A 15,909-nucleotide genomic window follows, 5' to 3' on the forward strand; every position below is an offset into this window, starting at 1 on the left:
CCCCCCCCCCCCCTCTCATCAGGCCTCCATGTGTCTGTTGAGTCATGTGTTTGGCTCCAGACTCAAGGATCTTTGCCTTGTTAATAGTTTTTCTTTAAGCCTACTGTCACAGCCTGTCCTTAAGTGTTCCTCCTCTGAGTTGAGGATGACAGGGGATCACATATCCAAATAACAAAAGTCTTTTGGTCCGGTGCATGTTGAGGAATCAGAATTGCTGAAATCAATGTGTGCTCGAGTGCAGTAAATGTGCAGAAACATCTCCTCTAATCACAGTAAATCCATGATGATGTTCAAGGTTTAAGAGCAGTAAGATTGAGACAATTGTACTCAATGTGATGCTAAAGACACAACTTAAGGAAGAGAAACAAGAAAGATTAGTTATTCATTTTTTAAATGAAGGTGCTCTTCTTTCAGGGTAAAGCTGCATACTAGTAAAGAACACTGTGAGATTTACAACTTTTCAGAAATGGTGAAGACAGTGAATTCTGACCTTTTCAAAGATTAATTTCTTTATTGGCACCTTTTCCAAAGTAATAACAACCATGTAGTAGTGTTGTGCTATGTTATATTAAATATCCTAGTTTTTGTTTTTAATAGGAAGAATTTTCTAAACGTTACAAAGCAAAACGGTATTGTAATCTGATCCATTGTTAATCTTAAAATATTCTGTGGCGCCACTTTAAATTCAGCAATACCAAATATGTGAATAGTATCTCTGCCCTTTTTAATATTATTATTATTATTATTATTATTATTATTATTAGATCCAAACCTCTCACCTGCTCAGCACAGTAAAAGACTGCTTTGATTTTTTTGTAGTTTTTTTTAAGGCAGAACATCACTGACACGTTAGGTCGTTAGTTAAAACAAAACTAGAAACTTCCAAGTTGAGTGCAAAAAACGTGATGGAAAACCTGTGACTGCATAGCAAAATACCTAGATACATTTTCACCAAATTAAAGTACCCACTATTTTGAAATCCTAAATAATATACACAGTATTGTGTGTTTTTCTACGAGTCAACAACAAGACTCTTCAAATAATAAGATACAAGGTGACAAAGAAATTGTAACTTTGTATGTTTGTATAAAATATACAGTGTATATTGGAAAATGGTATTTTACACCATCAGCCTGCAGCTGGGGATAGTCCTGAATGGATGCTGCCGTTCAGTTTGACCATTCTAGTAGTTTCAGCAAATCACTGAGCCAAAGTCCTCTATTCAGCAAGTTCAGGCCTCCAGGTCAGCTCCCAAAATGCACCTCTGGTGTAGCCCATTTCCTGCCATCAGACTGCCCTGATCCCTGCTTTCTTTCACCCTATCTTATAATATTAATAATAATAATAATAATAACAATAATAATAACAATAACAATAAAAACTTGTATGTATTTAGCACCTTTCATGAAACCCAAGGACACTTTACAGAATGACTGTGGCTAAGCTAAAGGAGGTAGGCTGTGGTAAGCAGGTGGTGTTTCAGGATTTTTTTCTTATTAACTGTCCAGGGATGTAACATTTGGGATATCTGCAGGCAGGGTGTTCCAGAAGGATGGGGCTGTAACACTAAAGACCCTGTCTCTGATGGTACAGAGTCTGGGCTGGGGAATGGAGGGGAGGCCAGTGTCTGAGGACCGCAGGTTTTGGGGTGGGGTGTAGGGATGGAGGAGGTCAGAGAGGTACAGTGGGCCACGGCCTGGAGGGATTTGTAGGGGGGAAGGGCGATGTTATATGTGATTTTACATTATTTCTCCATGCTCTTTAATTTTACTGATTGTATTTAATGAACGCCTGCTTTCATTCTGCTGTTTGCAAACCACTTTCACTCCTGTCCTGCCCTTCCTTTCTAATGCTGTTTTCACACTTTACAGTCACACTGTCTTCACTTCTCTTCATATATTTAATTTCTTGAATTTTTATCATACTCATTCTTCTCTTTTAGCTCTTGTAAATATATGGTACAGATGACTATGCAATTGTCAATACACTATACCAAGACACTGTTTTCTCTTGAGACGACGTTGATCTACATTACGTCACTAGACTCTTACTTATTATGAGGAAAAGTATACATTTGGGTTAACATACTGTATAAAGTCATTTTTTGTGGGTTTACATACGTCAGTAACCCTATGTACACCACTGCCCTAACCAAACATCCAGCTGTCGTTCCCCCTGTGCAATTAGATGTCTTTTTGGAGAGTTATATGTGGGTGTGATTATAACAACGTGAAACATGGGCGCACTATGCATTATGTGCTGTTAACATGGTCTACGGTTGCACACGGTGTGAAATGCATTAAATCTTGACTCCAAAACTGCAGTGAGCTGGATTGGCGCCTTTCCGTCCCATTGTGGCACACAGCAAGTCACCAAAATAGGAAGAACTGCAGGAAAAACACTCCACTGTGCCTTTTTGTGACACAACTCAGCCGCTCAAAAACAGAGCCTTAGGTCTCTAACTGCTCACCAAAAATCTCTCTCCATGTTTTGCTTTAGCTTGATGCAAAATGGCAGAGTTTTGTGCTCATAGGAAAAGATTTGAATAAGGAAGACTTTGGTGTCACAGCCACCTTTGGCTTCTTGCCATCTGTCTAATAGTTTGTTGACCTTTCAACTGAACGTCAGGATAGCAGAGTCACTCCCAATCTTGTGCTGTATCCTGGAAAGTGTCCTCTCCCACCTAAATGACCTCATCTTTTCTCCACATTAAGCTCCTGTCAGAGTCTGTAATTTTGCTGACATTAGACACGGAGCAGTGTATGGTGTGTTTTCTGTGAATCAGTGAAATTAAAATGGGACAGGAAGACCAGCAGGTGAACATGTGCTTCACAATTTTAAGTGATAATATGTGTCTGCCATTAGGCAAGGATAGTGATTTATAAGTACATGTGTTTGTGTGAATTAACACCGTAGCAAATCTAAAATGTAATTGAAAAAAAATAAAAATTGAGATACATTTTAAGAAATGTCAAATTTAAAGCAATTGTGCGTAGTTTCTGCCGCCCCAATGAGGAATTCTAAGTAAATAAAACTGTCGGCGCGTCCACATGATAAAAGCCTTCAGTGATCGCGCACAGTTACGGACTAAAAAAGCGTTAAGCATTTGAAGGATATGTTGACAATATTAAATAATATTCTTATTGTCAACAAATTGAAAAATTAGACCAAAACCAACAATGAATTGTATGTATGAAATATGTATGAAGTACTGTGTGTGTGTGTATCCAAACGTAATACATCTTCTTCCTCTGTGCTGAGCTCCCCTACCTAATAACTATTAATGAACCACACAGTAGTCCTTAGGGACATTTTCCTTCTTTACCTTAAACACGCACATATTGTATTTTTTTTGTTCAATCCCACACATTCTGTATTGCTGCCAGAAAAACTCAATACCCAAAAACACAAAATGTGTATTTATTCCCCACTGAAAATACTCCTAGACAAATGCTCTATTACTCCTTTTTGTGTAGGAGACATTTCTAAAGGTTTATGCATTTGGTCCAAATGGTCTTGCTGCTGAGTGCCCATGAGTGCCACAGACTGGGTAGTGAGGTCAGAAAGTATTAAGAGAAGGGCTAACACATTGTTGGTTTGGAGCATTTTATGGGATTTTTTTTACAAGAACAATGTTAGAGTAATGGCTAACATTGCAAGCTACTACTTACACTGACTACATACAATGAACTCAATGAAAACAGTAACCAATGCTAAATCACCTTTAATAACCCTGATGTTTGTGTGCGTGAGTGTTTTGGAAAGGCCCTACTTCCTCAACATCTACTCCAAGCCTCTAATCTTGCCAAAAAAAAAAAAAAAAAAAAAAAAAAAATCCTTTCCTCCAGAACACAACAGAGGCCCCTCCGACTCCCACCCATTGTGCTCCCTATAATCCCCACCAGGTTTTGGCAAACTAAAGCTCGCACAACCCCCCCTCCCCCAACCCTCTATCCACTCAGCCGTCTCCTCCTTCCACCACTGAATCATCCCTCCATTCCCGGAATCAGACATCTTTCCTTCGTTGGCGAGGAGAAACACTTTGTATCTGGCAGCCACTGTTGTTGTTCCCTCTGTACTGGCTTCCTTCCCTCCAGGTCCACCCTGTTCACCCTCCTCTCCCTCTTTTCTGCACTCCTTACACCCTCCCCACTCCTGTGTCCGGATGTCCTCGGCCCATCTGTCAGCGCGTCTATCCCCGACTGGAGAGAGGGAGGGGAGGGACGAGAGGAAGGAGATGACAGATGAGAGAAAGCGAGAGGAGCAGCCAAAGGCCTGAGATCAGACGGCCCTCTCTGTCAAAAGTGGCTCCTACGTCTCCTGAAATGATGAACAGGAATTTTGACTCGCTTTAGAAGTAAATGCTCCACGTTGGGTGACTGTAATGACAAGGAAAGGACCCAAGCACCTTTGTCCTTGCTTTGCCAACAACAGAAAACCCTGGACCTCCGGTGTTTGAAGTTGACTTTTTATCTGATGGTTCGCCAGTCTTTGCAGATGCAAACGGTTTTCCAAACAGCTTTCACGCAAAGGCATGTTTTTATAAAAACCGATGGTCTTCCCCTTGGGAAGATGAGAGTGTTTTCTCCTGCTTTCCCCCTCCGAGGCATTGATTTCACGCATCATCAATCCTGACCTGTGTAACCCAATAGGAACTCTTTGTTCTTGACATCAAAGAGGTCCCACCAGACTAGAGATCAATCAGCGATTGATAACACAAAGCGGATTCCACCCGTTTGGAAAGCCATCAGTACCGTGACCAAGAGGAGGGGAATCCGTCTTCGGTGAATTGATTGATTGATTATGTCTTCTCCTCTTTGATTCCCAAGACAACCATATTCTTTCACTGGTTGTCCACACAGAGATTTTGTTACCAAGATATCTTATTTTTATCTGGATGTTTAGTCCTTCATGTACTCATCTGACGTTTCCAGATTGTTCTGGTTTTCCAGGAATGTATTTTGTCTTCTCCAACTTGTTGCATAACAGCATCTGTCCCTATAGTTGTTAATGAAACAGCAGGGGATTTTCTTTTCTTCAGTGCCATAACACAAAACTAGGATAGACCGAATAGCCCTGGCCGATAATCGGCCCGTTGTTTAGGCAGTTTGCAGATTGTCTGAAACAGCGTTTTATTTGCCTAATAACCGGTAATGGAAAAAATGCTACTTTGGCTTCGCTGCAGCTCTGTGTCTGTCCCTCTGCTTTGGTTTCACTTACCACTGAGTCTGACTTCATCTCCCGCCCACAACACTGTCTGATAAGGGTGGGGGGGAAATTAATACAGCCTAGTATCGCAATAGTTGCAAGGGCAATACTGTATCGATACACAGGCGCCAAGTATTGATCTTTTATTATATTCAGTATGTGTTGGTCAGTTTGTCTGCTTGACAATCCCATTTTTCATCAATCAAATTAAAGGGATATGAACAAACAGAGAAATGTATCTTTTTAGATAAAACAGATGATGACAAAGTTTCCTTTTGGGGACATCATTAGAAATTGGGAAAAATTAGAATTTGGAAAAAAGGTTATAAATTGCAATATATCGCAGAATATTGCAAAATGTTTTAAATCGCAATAATGTATCGTGGCATAAGTATTGTGATGATATCGTATTGGGAGGCGTTTGGTGATTCCCCCGTCTAGTTTTAGTCACCATCTACAACGTTGTTGTTGCTTTCTTCAGCATTTTTGACGCTTTTAACAAGATTCACGAAGCTTTTTCTGACATTTCTTATGATTGTTTTTTAAATGCTTTTGTCACTTTTTCTGTTAGGTACTGTTTTTTCATTTTTGACATTTTTGTTGACCAATCTGTAAACGCTAAGTGAGGAGACTAAATGAGACAACAATTTGGCGATAAGACAGTCAAAGATATTGGACTTTCTCCATGAACTAAAAGCAATAAACTAAACATGTGTGGCCCCTAGTGAAGTTGAATTTGACACTCCTGCCTTAAAGCATTAAAACCAGGTTTTGTGTTGGATTTTGTAACATTCCAAAATCTTAATTTTGACTTAAAGATTTTCATTTTCACTGTATATGCTTATCTGTTCCAAATATTGGGTATCGGTTAAAATATCGATTTTAATAACTACTAATAGTAGGTATCGATATCGGCCTTGAAAAAACTGTATCGGTCAATCACTATACAAAATATTTTCAAATGAACATAAAAAAAAACCTCACAGAAGCAAAAACATACAACTTGAAGACAGATTTCTGTTGTGTCTCCAGGTAAACTGTGAAGTAGGATTAGTTTGTTGACCTTTTAGTACAGACCCTCCCTGTATTCAATGAAATACTTTTGAACTATATGTTTTTGTTTATATCTGGGGCCTCCGGTCCTGTCGTACCCAGAGATCCTGGCCATGTGTCACTGTGGACTGTCCCTATTCGCTAAACAGGCTGTGACCTTATGACCTCACAGCCAGTCTTCCTGAACAGAGGCGGGAAATGGGAATGGAGGCCCGTGTTGTGGCTAAGTCATGATCAGGCGCCAGGAAGGCAGGAAGGGAATTTTTCACATAAGCTGAAAGATTTAGCACTATTAAGCAACAAATAGACAAAAATAATAACGGTAAGCATGTAACAGTGACCACACAGTTTAGATGGGCTGTAGAGCAATCCTAGGCTTAAGTTGGCATTTGTACCCAAAGGTGTATGAATGTACGTTTTCTTGGAGCATGCACCCCGGAATCCCCTACAATAGAGACCAGGGTTCAGGGTTTCACCCAGTGACTAGCTTTCGTACTCCAAAAGGTAAAATTCTGCTCTACTATTTTCTTTCAGCATCTGTATCAATTTTAAATTGTATAACATCTTTGAAGAGGACATTCAGTTAACTCACAAGTTAATTCTTCAATTGACTAACTAAGTGAACACAGAAAAACCTTTGTCCATAAAGTTAAAATCCAAAAACAATCGTTTCCCTTGGAACTTATTTCAGAAGTTTACATAGAACAGATAAGAAACCACAGCAGGACCTCTGATCACCTCAACATCACATCCCATCAACCCTCAGTCTTTCTGTGCTCTCTCTCTACTCCTACCAGCCTTCTCTGGCCCGTACAGTCCTGTCTGGCTGTGGTACAGTAACCCTCACCCCTCCGTTCCTGGGAGCTTGCTATAGTATGCTGAGCAGGCAAAGAGCCAGCCAGCGAGCCGCCAACCGTGGGACGTGACGTTTGATCTTAAGGGAGGCCCTGCCAGAGTTCAGCTTTCCTCGGCTGAAGCGCTTTGTGCTTAAGTGGCATTAGAAGCACGGAGATCCTTTAAGACGGTGCAGCCCCACACGAGACCTGTGGGCAGCTGGCCCTACCCAGGGATGAAGGGATTGAAGGAGCCAGGGAGTGCTGGTTACGCTGGAAGTCACATTGGACAGCAAGGAAGTGGGGCAAGACTTGGTGTGTCAGCACTGCCAACTCTGGTCTTGTTCAAATCCCAGATAACAGGGTTATCAGTGTTGGGGTGGACATAGTGTGTCAACTCCAAGGATTAGGTGTGTTTGGCTTTTCAACCACAGTGGGAATGGAAATATGTGTGTGGGGAGGGGAATGCATGTGTGTCCTTGGATGAGTAAATATGAGGTCTGTATGACTATAAGGGGACCATTTATGAAATGAAACAAATGCTTCAGTGCACTATGAAGAAAATGCACATAATGATGACGCCTGGTTTATTTTATTGGACTGGGTTTTTGTGCTCACGTGCCAGCCCGTCTTGTGTATGTGATGTGGCTTAGTGTGATGAAAATAGGTGGCCCAGGTTGCCGAGCAGTGACAGTGGTAATCGCTGCATGTCAAGCATTTGGCTAACAGCTGTCGACTTTTAGTGTAGGGCGGCCTTCTGCTCAATGTTGTCGTGTGTCACTGTCGCAGCTGCTGGAGCACTGATGAGAAATCCGCTGTCAGTGGATTATTATTTATTACTATTACTATTTTTTGATAGCCAGCAGCCGTCTTTGATTTGTCACTGACAGTTTTGTTGACCAATCACATATAGTAATGTGCCCAAAGAGTTAGAAGCGTGAAGCCAGCAGGCTCAAATTAGTGTGATTTGGCTTACTCATGTTTAATAGCAGACTGATAATACATTAAAGATGAAACAACTAACTTTTGGGATAAAAGCATGTGCACTTTTATGGGGAAAAACTTTAGTTTCAGGTTTTTGTTAGTTCCAGAGTTTATTTCTTTTCCCCCTGATTGCCAGCACCTAGAAGAACATTTTCAAAAGCCAAAAGGAACTGTCTGTTTCAGTGTTTTATTCTGTGAGATTTAATTTCTGTTTATGCTTTTCTTTGACTTTATAGTCATTTAACAAGTTATACATTCATGTGACATCCCTGCAGCATGCATATCCTGACAGTCCAGGTCATCCTGTAAGAAATGTCTATAACTTGATTGTGCATAACGGGGTTGAGGTTATACAAGCATCATTACACAAGAAGACCCGGTGGACAAAAGATGGGAAAAAAAGGGATTAGACCTCAGAGGGTTAAACATGAGACATTGATGTTGTTTAGTGCACTTTATTGCCGTTTGGTATAGTTTTGTCTCCATTTAGTGCCATTTAGATCAGTTTCATAAATGGTAAAAGAATAAAAAAAAGAATTGAAACACACAATAAGAACACAATATAATGCATTTGCTCTTGATCTTAAAAACAAATAAAATGGACTTTAAATATTTTAGGACATGATTTGGACCCTGTGCATTGCTGTTAGGTTACACAACGACTGTAATACTATATGTGTAGTGGTTTGAACTCCCAACAAACAAAGTAACAACAGCCAAATGACACTTAAGAACAGTTTAGGATTAAACTGATAACTTTTAAAGACAAATGTTCAGAAGGCGTACAGTCTTTTGTAATCTTTTGCTTTTTGTAAACGTGCTTGAGGATTTCCTCAGGCACGTTGATCCAAAGCGGCTCTGACTGAAATGTTGGATTACCTTTTTGTCTTTGATCTTAGAACAGCTAAACAGAGACCACCTCCCTTTAGCTGAAGCAAATGACCCACTCTCTTCAATAACCCTAGTTAGTGTTTATCTTTAGGATCGTGTAAGACTGCTGGCTCTGTGTCCGCCAGAGTTTCTTAAAGCGCATTTCTTCCCCGCCGCTCAGTCGGTCAAAGGTCATCCCTTGTGCTAATTGTTCCAAGGGGGATGAAGTGAAGCAAGGCCTGTTCTCCTGGACCGACTCCAGACAGCTGAACAATGGTGACCCAATGTGTGTGTGTGAGGGTGAGTGACAGCCTGGGTGGCCCACAGCTTTGCTACATTGGGGGCTGGGGGGGGGAGTAAGGTCAAGTCAAGCAGAGTCAGTTCTTGTTTAATCTGTGTAGAGCAGACCCCCTATCTTTTGTAGATGTATACATGTAATGAGATTGTAGATTGGAGACATGAGAAGTGTTTTATTTTTTAAAAGTTTGATTAGCCTGGCTGGTATTCTGTATTCTAATCCCAAAGTAATGTATTGGGTAATATATTGGGTTGAGCTGATGGGTCTGTGCATAGCAATCAGCAAGTTTTTCCACACCAATGTTGCTCGTTACGATAATGATTTAGCACCCAGCCTGATAATTCATCGCACGAATATAACAATGAACTACACACATCTACCTGCCATAAAAAAAACAATCACATGTTGGAACCGTAAAGGTCCATTTTTTTAAAACTGTTGCCACAAAGTTGGAAACACACTATTGCCGAAAATATCATTACATTGCAAAGCACGAAAATGTCCTTTAATTGGACCTATAATGGGAGTTTGGTTGCTGTGGACAAGGTGCTGTGTCCACATACCTTTCGCCATGTAATAACAAATAAACTTTGCAAAGTTGGACTTAATAAGCTGCACACCAGCAATTCCAACATATCACTTGTTGTTTTTATCTACACCTCTTTGTTTTGAATTTCTTGGAAAACTAAAAAAGGATTTGGCCGTTGGTATTCTGGGGCATCATCATCATAATGCTACAATGGTGTATTGGGAGACAATTCATATAAAAACCCATTCACATCCAGCTGCAATCTGTCTTCATGCTGGTTTTCCACGTCTGGCTTGTCCTACCAACCAGATGCTCATAGTAATAACTGCATCAGCGGACTAATCATAGGGCCCTCCTCACTTAAGGTCACACAACAACCAGCAAATCAGCAACAAACAACCACATAATGGCCCTCATCCTGCTCCCCATCCCTTCATCCCTACTCTGGGGGGTCATTACCCATGCTGCTTCAGGGCCTCCTTCCTTTCCCAGTGTTTACAACATTCCTCCCATACTTAAGCCGTACTTGCATGGGAAGCTCCAGATCATATGAGGATATATGTGTGTCTATGTGTGTGAGTGGGACTGAAACAGCTGCCGAGGAGCGAGGGGGTTCTTGTCTGAACTTGTGCGTCTTGATTCATTTCCTGACGTGTGGTTGCTGTTTGGGGGGAGGGCAAATTTCCTAGATGTTATGGAGGTCTGAGGGAAGCCACGTGGCGCCACAATGCAACAAGCTCAGACCTTATCCACTGCTATCACGTGGAGTTTGTTGTCTTTTGTTCTGACTCTCAACACACGGACCTATTTGTCCCCTCTAGTTACCTCTAGACATCAGGTTTTTTGTCACCATTCTAAACTTGGTTGGCCTGATTTTTGCTGCTGTACTGGGCTGTAAAGTTTGGACTCCTCATTATTTGAACAATTATGAAACAGCTAATTTTATTGTTAGCATTACACAGCTCCAGCTCCCATAAGATTTTAACGGTGCCTCCTGTTCCATAAAGAGAGGAATCTCTGACCTAACAAAGGACCAAGTACACACAAAAAACCACAACAATAGGTGCAATTGGACTTTTGAATCTTTTGTCTTGGATTAATTGTCTTCGGAAAAAAGTCATGAAATATAAACCAGAAGTCATAAAAACACAATGCACAGTAAATAAAAACACAGGGAGGATAGCCGGGTGCCGAGGCGACAATGTTCCTGTGTTTAATTGTTCCTGGACGCATGAGACAAATTCAATTACACCCCATTGTGAGAGAGGTGTGACGACGCTGAAGCATGCTCTAGTCTGTCTTGTTTATGCTGCAGTTTGGATTACAGTGACACATTGACCCTTTGTCTTGGCTGAGGACTGAGGAGAGAGTGGACACACCCCGTTTATCTGGCTGTAATGCATCAGAATCAGCGCATTTGCATTTGTTGCCTCAGTAGCAGTTGTTGTCTGATTAAAAGTCATATCAAGTTGTTTTTTAAAGAAAGTCTACCAAGGCTAGCATTAGTGCAGGAAGCAAAGGACACCTTTACAGATCAACACTAGCAGGAGCGAGATAGGATAAGCACATTATAAACTCTTTTAGGATTGGGGCTGTGTGGATATAGTGTCCTACTTTTTGACCAATGCATGCTAATGGTATTTACTCAATAAAAGAGTTAGGTTAACAAAATAAATATTATAAGAATAACAGCCCTTTGTGACACTGAATTAAAGTCAATCTTTGATAGCTTTCACAAAACGTTTTTTAAAAATACAAAAGCAAAACCATAATGAGCCAGCGTGTGGCCAGGGTAAGGACAGCGAGTTTGCACATGTCCAATGTCTTTTTGTGATGATTGCCTGTGCATGGTTTCCACAGGCTGACGTCTATACATGTCTGCACAGCTGTTTAGAAATTTAAACGCCCCCGCTTCCTTCTTAGTGGCCCGACAAGGAATGTCAGCAATGTTTTAATAAGAGAAAACCAGGTGGATGGTTTCTCTTCCATTCTGTCTCTCTTATTGAAGCTCTCTGAAAACACTTGCTCCTAAACCTCTATCTTATTCATGTGTCTCCTTGAAATAGAGTCATAAAAATTAATAGAAATACCACCAAAAGCAAAAAACATAGTAGACTTTCACAGCTTAACATTGTAAAACCTTCTCCATCCTCCTCGCCATTAGTGTTTCCTGTTTCCTTCATGCTGGTTCTCGTCTGTTTTCCAGCGGGTCTGCTTGTTTGCGAACCCTCTCTCGAAGGATTGCCCTGCAGGGCGATGCTTCCTGTTTTCAATATACCACAGAGGCCAAAAGTGCAGGCAGCAGGAATTTCTGTCCCCTTGAACCATCAGCAAAACACCTTGAATTTTCCATTACCTGCTCATGGAAACACAACAGGGCCTACGTAGTGGCGCTGGAAATGCAAAGACAGCATCACGGAGGTCTAAGGGCATTTTAAGATGATATCTTCGGTATTTGCCTATAATCTCATCGCCATGTGTGTCATTTAAAAATGTTCAGACTAAACTCAGCTTTCTGTTTAGTGACACCCAAAATTGTTCCAGGGCCATGTTTAAATAGATAATTTGGTACTAAAGCAAAAATATTTCTCAAATCTCTTGTGAAAACAAACCTACACTCAAATGTTATGGTGCTTGAAATGGGTTCACAAAAGTAATGTACTATACAAATAAATTAGTAAATAAATGTCTGAAATGACATTTTAGGTATTTTGCCAAACATCGCTTGGACTTGCCCGTCCCTCTTTTGTCCTCTGAGGGTTAAATTGAACCTTATAAGGTTTACAAGAAAAAATAATAATCCATCACCTCCCATGTAAACTGATTGATTTTGGTAATGAAAACACCCTCAAAATTATATTAACAAAATCCAATGTGCCAGTTTATCCTAACACAGAATGAAAATGTTTGGACTATTTTACTCCGCAAAGGTTACAAACACACTGATTATGTTACATAATTCCGAGAAGTACATTATTCACATTGTAAACATCGGTCTTTTTTTTTTTTTCAATGAAAGCTGCTGACCACAACAGTAGATACGCTTTTGTTGCCAAAATAAGATGGAACAGCCAGCTGACTTGGAAAACAGACAGTGTTGTGGGATGAAGTTGGCATTTCCCTGGAGTGCGTGTGATATTGTGTTCTAAACACATTCAAAAGAAATCTCACCTCACCTCCAAAAATACCACAACCGAGATGTATGTGACATACAACAATATGTCTAAAATCAAATCCTTCCAAAGTCTAGAAGATCCAGCTTAATCACCACAATCACTCAAAGAACAACAATTGGCTGTAGTGCACTAAATATAGTTTGTTGTTTTTATGATGATCTTATTATAAATCATTATGTATGCAGATCCACAATTCTGTTCTTCTGTTTCTTTCCATTTCCATTTAGAAACTCCTGACTGTGGCACAAGGAGCAGTGGACATGGTTGGAGACTGAAGCTGGTTATAAAATGCAATAGCCCTGGCGCTGGCTCCATTCGGTCTAGGTATGGTTCCAAACAAATCTTGCTAGTTACAGACATTCTCTTCAAAACATTAAGCTGACAGACTGCAGTAAACAATACGAAAGGCCTACTGTCACTTTCTCATAGCGGCAGCTTCAGATAACAACTGTTCAATCTGAGCTAATATGTAAATGTAAGTGCTAAACACGCCCGAGAGCTATAGAGTGAGAAGAAAGAAGGCTGTTCGCCTCTGTACGTGTTAATACAGAGTGACAGACAGAAATGGGCCAAAGGCAGTGGGAAGTGGACTCCCAGTGAAGGGGAAATCCTCTCTGTGGGTTTCAAAAACACACACAAACACACACACACAGCATGTGAGAGTGACACTTTATTGAAGCTGACCAAGCCCTCTACAAAATCCCCAACCCCTGATGTCTGTTGTAAACTCACAGATACAGAAACAGGAGAGCAGAGTGGCGATGCAGAGCAGAGCCAGAGTGATGGAGCGGCTGATAACACTGGAGCCGCCATTGTCTTCACAGAGCTCAGACCAGGGTGTGTGTGTGTGTCTGTGTCTGTGTCTGGGGCTGTCATGAAACAGCTGGAGGGTACCTCCCAGGAAATCAGTTCCTATATGACTCTGACATTGCGGTTTACAAAGATATGCCTGTAACTACTAGTAAAGATAAAAAACATACACTGCAACACAGTCGCCACTCATGTGATAGTTTTTGTATAGTTATTTTGTTGTAAAACATACTTAGCTTTATTAGACATACAAATTTACATACATATTCAAATACTAAGAACATAGAGTCATACAAATAAGTCATCAGACCGTTATGGGTGAGTGTGAGCTTACAAAAACACAGCAACTGTCCTTCACAACACAGGAAATAAGTGTGTGTGCATGCAGTGTGTATGTAAGAACAAGACAAGTTTTCACAACACAGGAAACATGCGCGCCTACTTGTCTGCTTCTTGTTGTGTGTGTCTGTGTGTATGGTTGTGATTTCCTCAGTCCCCCAGGTAACGTAGGTGTAAATGGTTCTCTGATTAACATGTGAATAGTGTGAGGATGGGTGGTGGAGACGGCAGCTGACAGAGCAGTGATGTAGATTCATGTAGAAATGCTGTTCACCTGTTGAAGCTTTCTTTATTATTTTCAGATCTTTTTTTTGAAGATCTGTCACTTACGCTGAAAGTCCACAAGTGCGCTTTCTTTTTTCTTCAAACAACACTTTTTAAGTAATGCAATCAGTTTGGTAGACACTCCATAGACAGAAGAATGAGTCAAATAACAGTAGCCGATCTGGGAAGTGCATGTGACAAAACGGTTGCTTTTCAAAACAGTTGCTATGCATCATCGCTGGGGCAAAGGACAGTGGCCAGTTCTGGGACATTGTACTAGTCAGTCCGTAATCACGTGTGTCATACACCCGCCATGTTGGCTTCAACTTGAAGATAGCTAGATAGATAGATGTTCATTGATCCCAATAAAATGGGAAATTACAGTTTTGCAGCAGCAAAATCATCAGTCACACAGACTACAACTAGGATACAATGTACATGTAGATGTAAATGGGCTGTTTTTATATAGCACTTTCTAGTCTTATCAACTACTCAAAGCGCGTTTACATCGTACAGGATCCATTCGCCACCTGCTCATCAGATACACACTCACACACATTTACACTCCGATGGCGCAGCATCGGGGGCAACTCGGGGTTAAGTGTCTTGCCCAAGGACACTTCGACATGGGACTGCAGGGCCAAAGATTGAAGCACCAGCCGTACAATATACATGTAATAATAATAGGAATAAAATACAACAAATGTTGAGAATAAACAAATATGCAAAAATGTGAAGGCAAAAATGTGAAGGCCTGGTCCTCTCCAGTTGCCTCTCCATCAACTCTGCAATATTTGTGCTAAGTTTGTTTATTTTACAAATATTAGGATCCCTGTTGGACAGGCATAGCATGATGTGGCTATGAGTCCCTCATGAAGATCAGGAACTCTAGCCTAGGCTAGCTAGCCAGTTGGCCGGTGAAGTTGTCCAATGTTTTTAAACAGCGAAGAAAGAGGGTTGACTCTGCTGGCCTCCCTGGCCAAAGTTTTCAAATGTAGACATCAGAAAAAACACTAGTGAGAAAACTGTGAAGTCTGCTATCAGCTGCGACCTATGGCTACAATGCCGACTATGGGGACAAGCAAGACCATCTCTGCGTCTTACTCCATCTATAGTCAGAGGGGGCCCCTAGGCAAGCCTGGAGAAACTTAACACCGAGTGCAACTTGTCTGAACCTGGTGTGCCGGTGCAATTCAGCTGGAAATTGCAAATGGTTGCATCCAGCTTCATAAAAACATTGGGTAGTGTGTGATCTACTGCTGGGAGAATGTGTCTCTCTCTTAGCCCCCACTTATTTAGGTGTGTCAAGTCCAAATTTTTCCAGGCTGAGCCTTAGGTGCCACGACCAGGCCCGCACACCAGGGTGTGGGCTGGGTCACTATAGAAATCACTCCCATGTCCTCCATCCGTTTCAGCTCAGCCTGCTTCTTGTCCCGCAGTGGAAGAGGCCCCGGTGTGGGGATGACAGGGCAAATGGGGTAGCACCTAGCTCCAGCTTGATTTTGTGAGGCTGCTTTGATTGTCCCAAGCCTCAGAACACGGTAA

At 41.2% G+C, this 15,909-nt stretch overlaps 1 long non-coding RNA gene across 1 annotated transcript in view; it reads left to right on the plus strand.

The window, feature by feature from the left end:
* Positions 1–13,775, plus strand: part of LOC117949530 — a 15,839-nt gene extending 2,064 nt beyond the window's left edge. The window contains exon 3 of the long non-coding RNA XR_004657708.1: positions 13,179–13,775. This is a non-coding gene — a long non-coding RNA (uncharacterized LOC117949530). The remainder of the gene's footprint in view (positions 1–13,178) is intronic.
* Positions 13,776–15,909: the final 2,134 nt, after the last annotated feature.

The sequence above is a fragment of the Etheostoma cragini genome, chromosome 8, assembly GCF_013103735.1.
Source record: "Etheostoma cragini isolate CJK2018 chromosome 8, CSU_Ecrag_1.0, whole genome shotgun sequence".
Classification (NCBI taxonomy): domain Eukaryota; kingdom Metazoa; phylum Chordata; class Actinopteri; order Perciformes; family Percidae; genus Etheostoma; species Etheostoma cragini.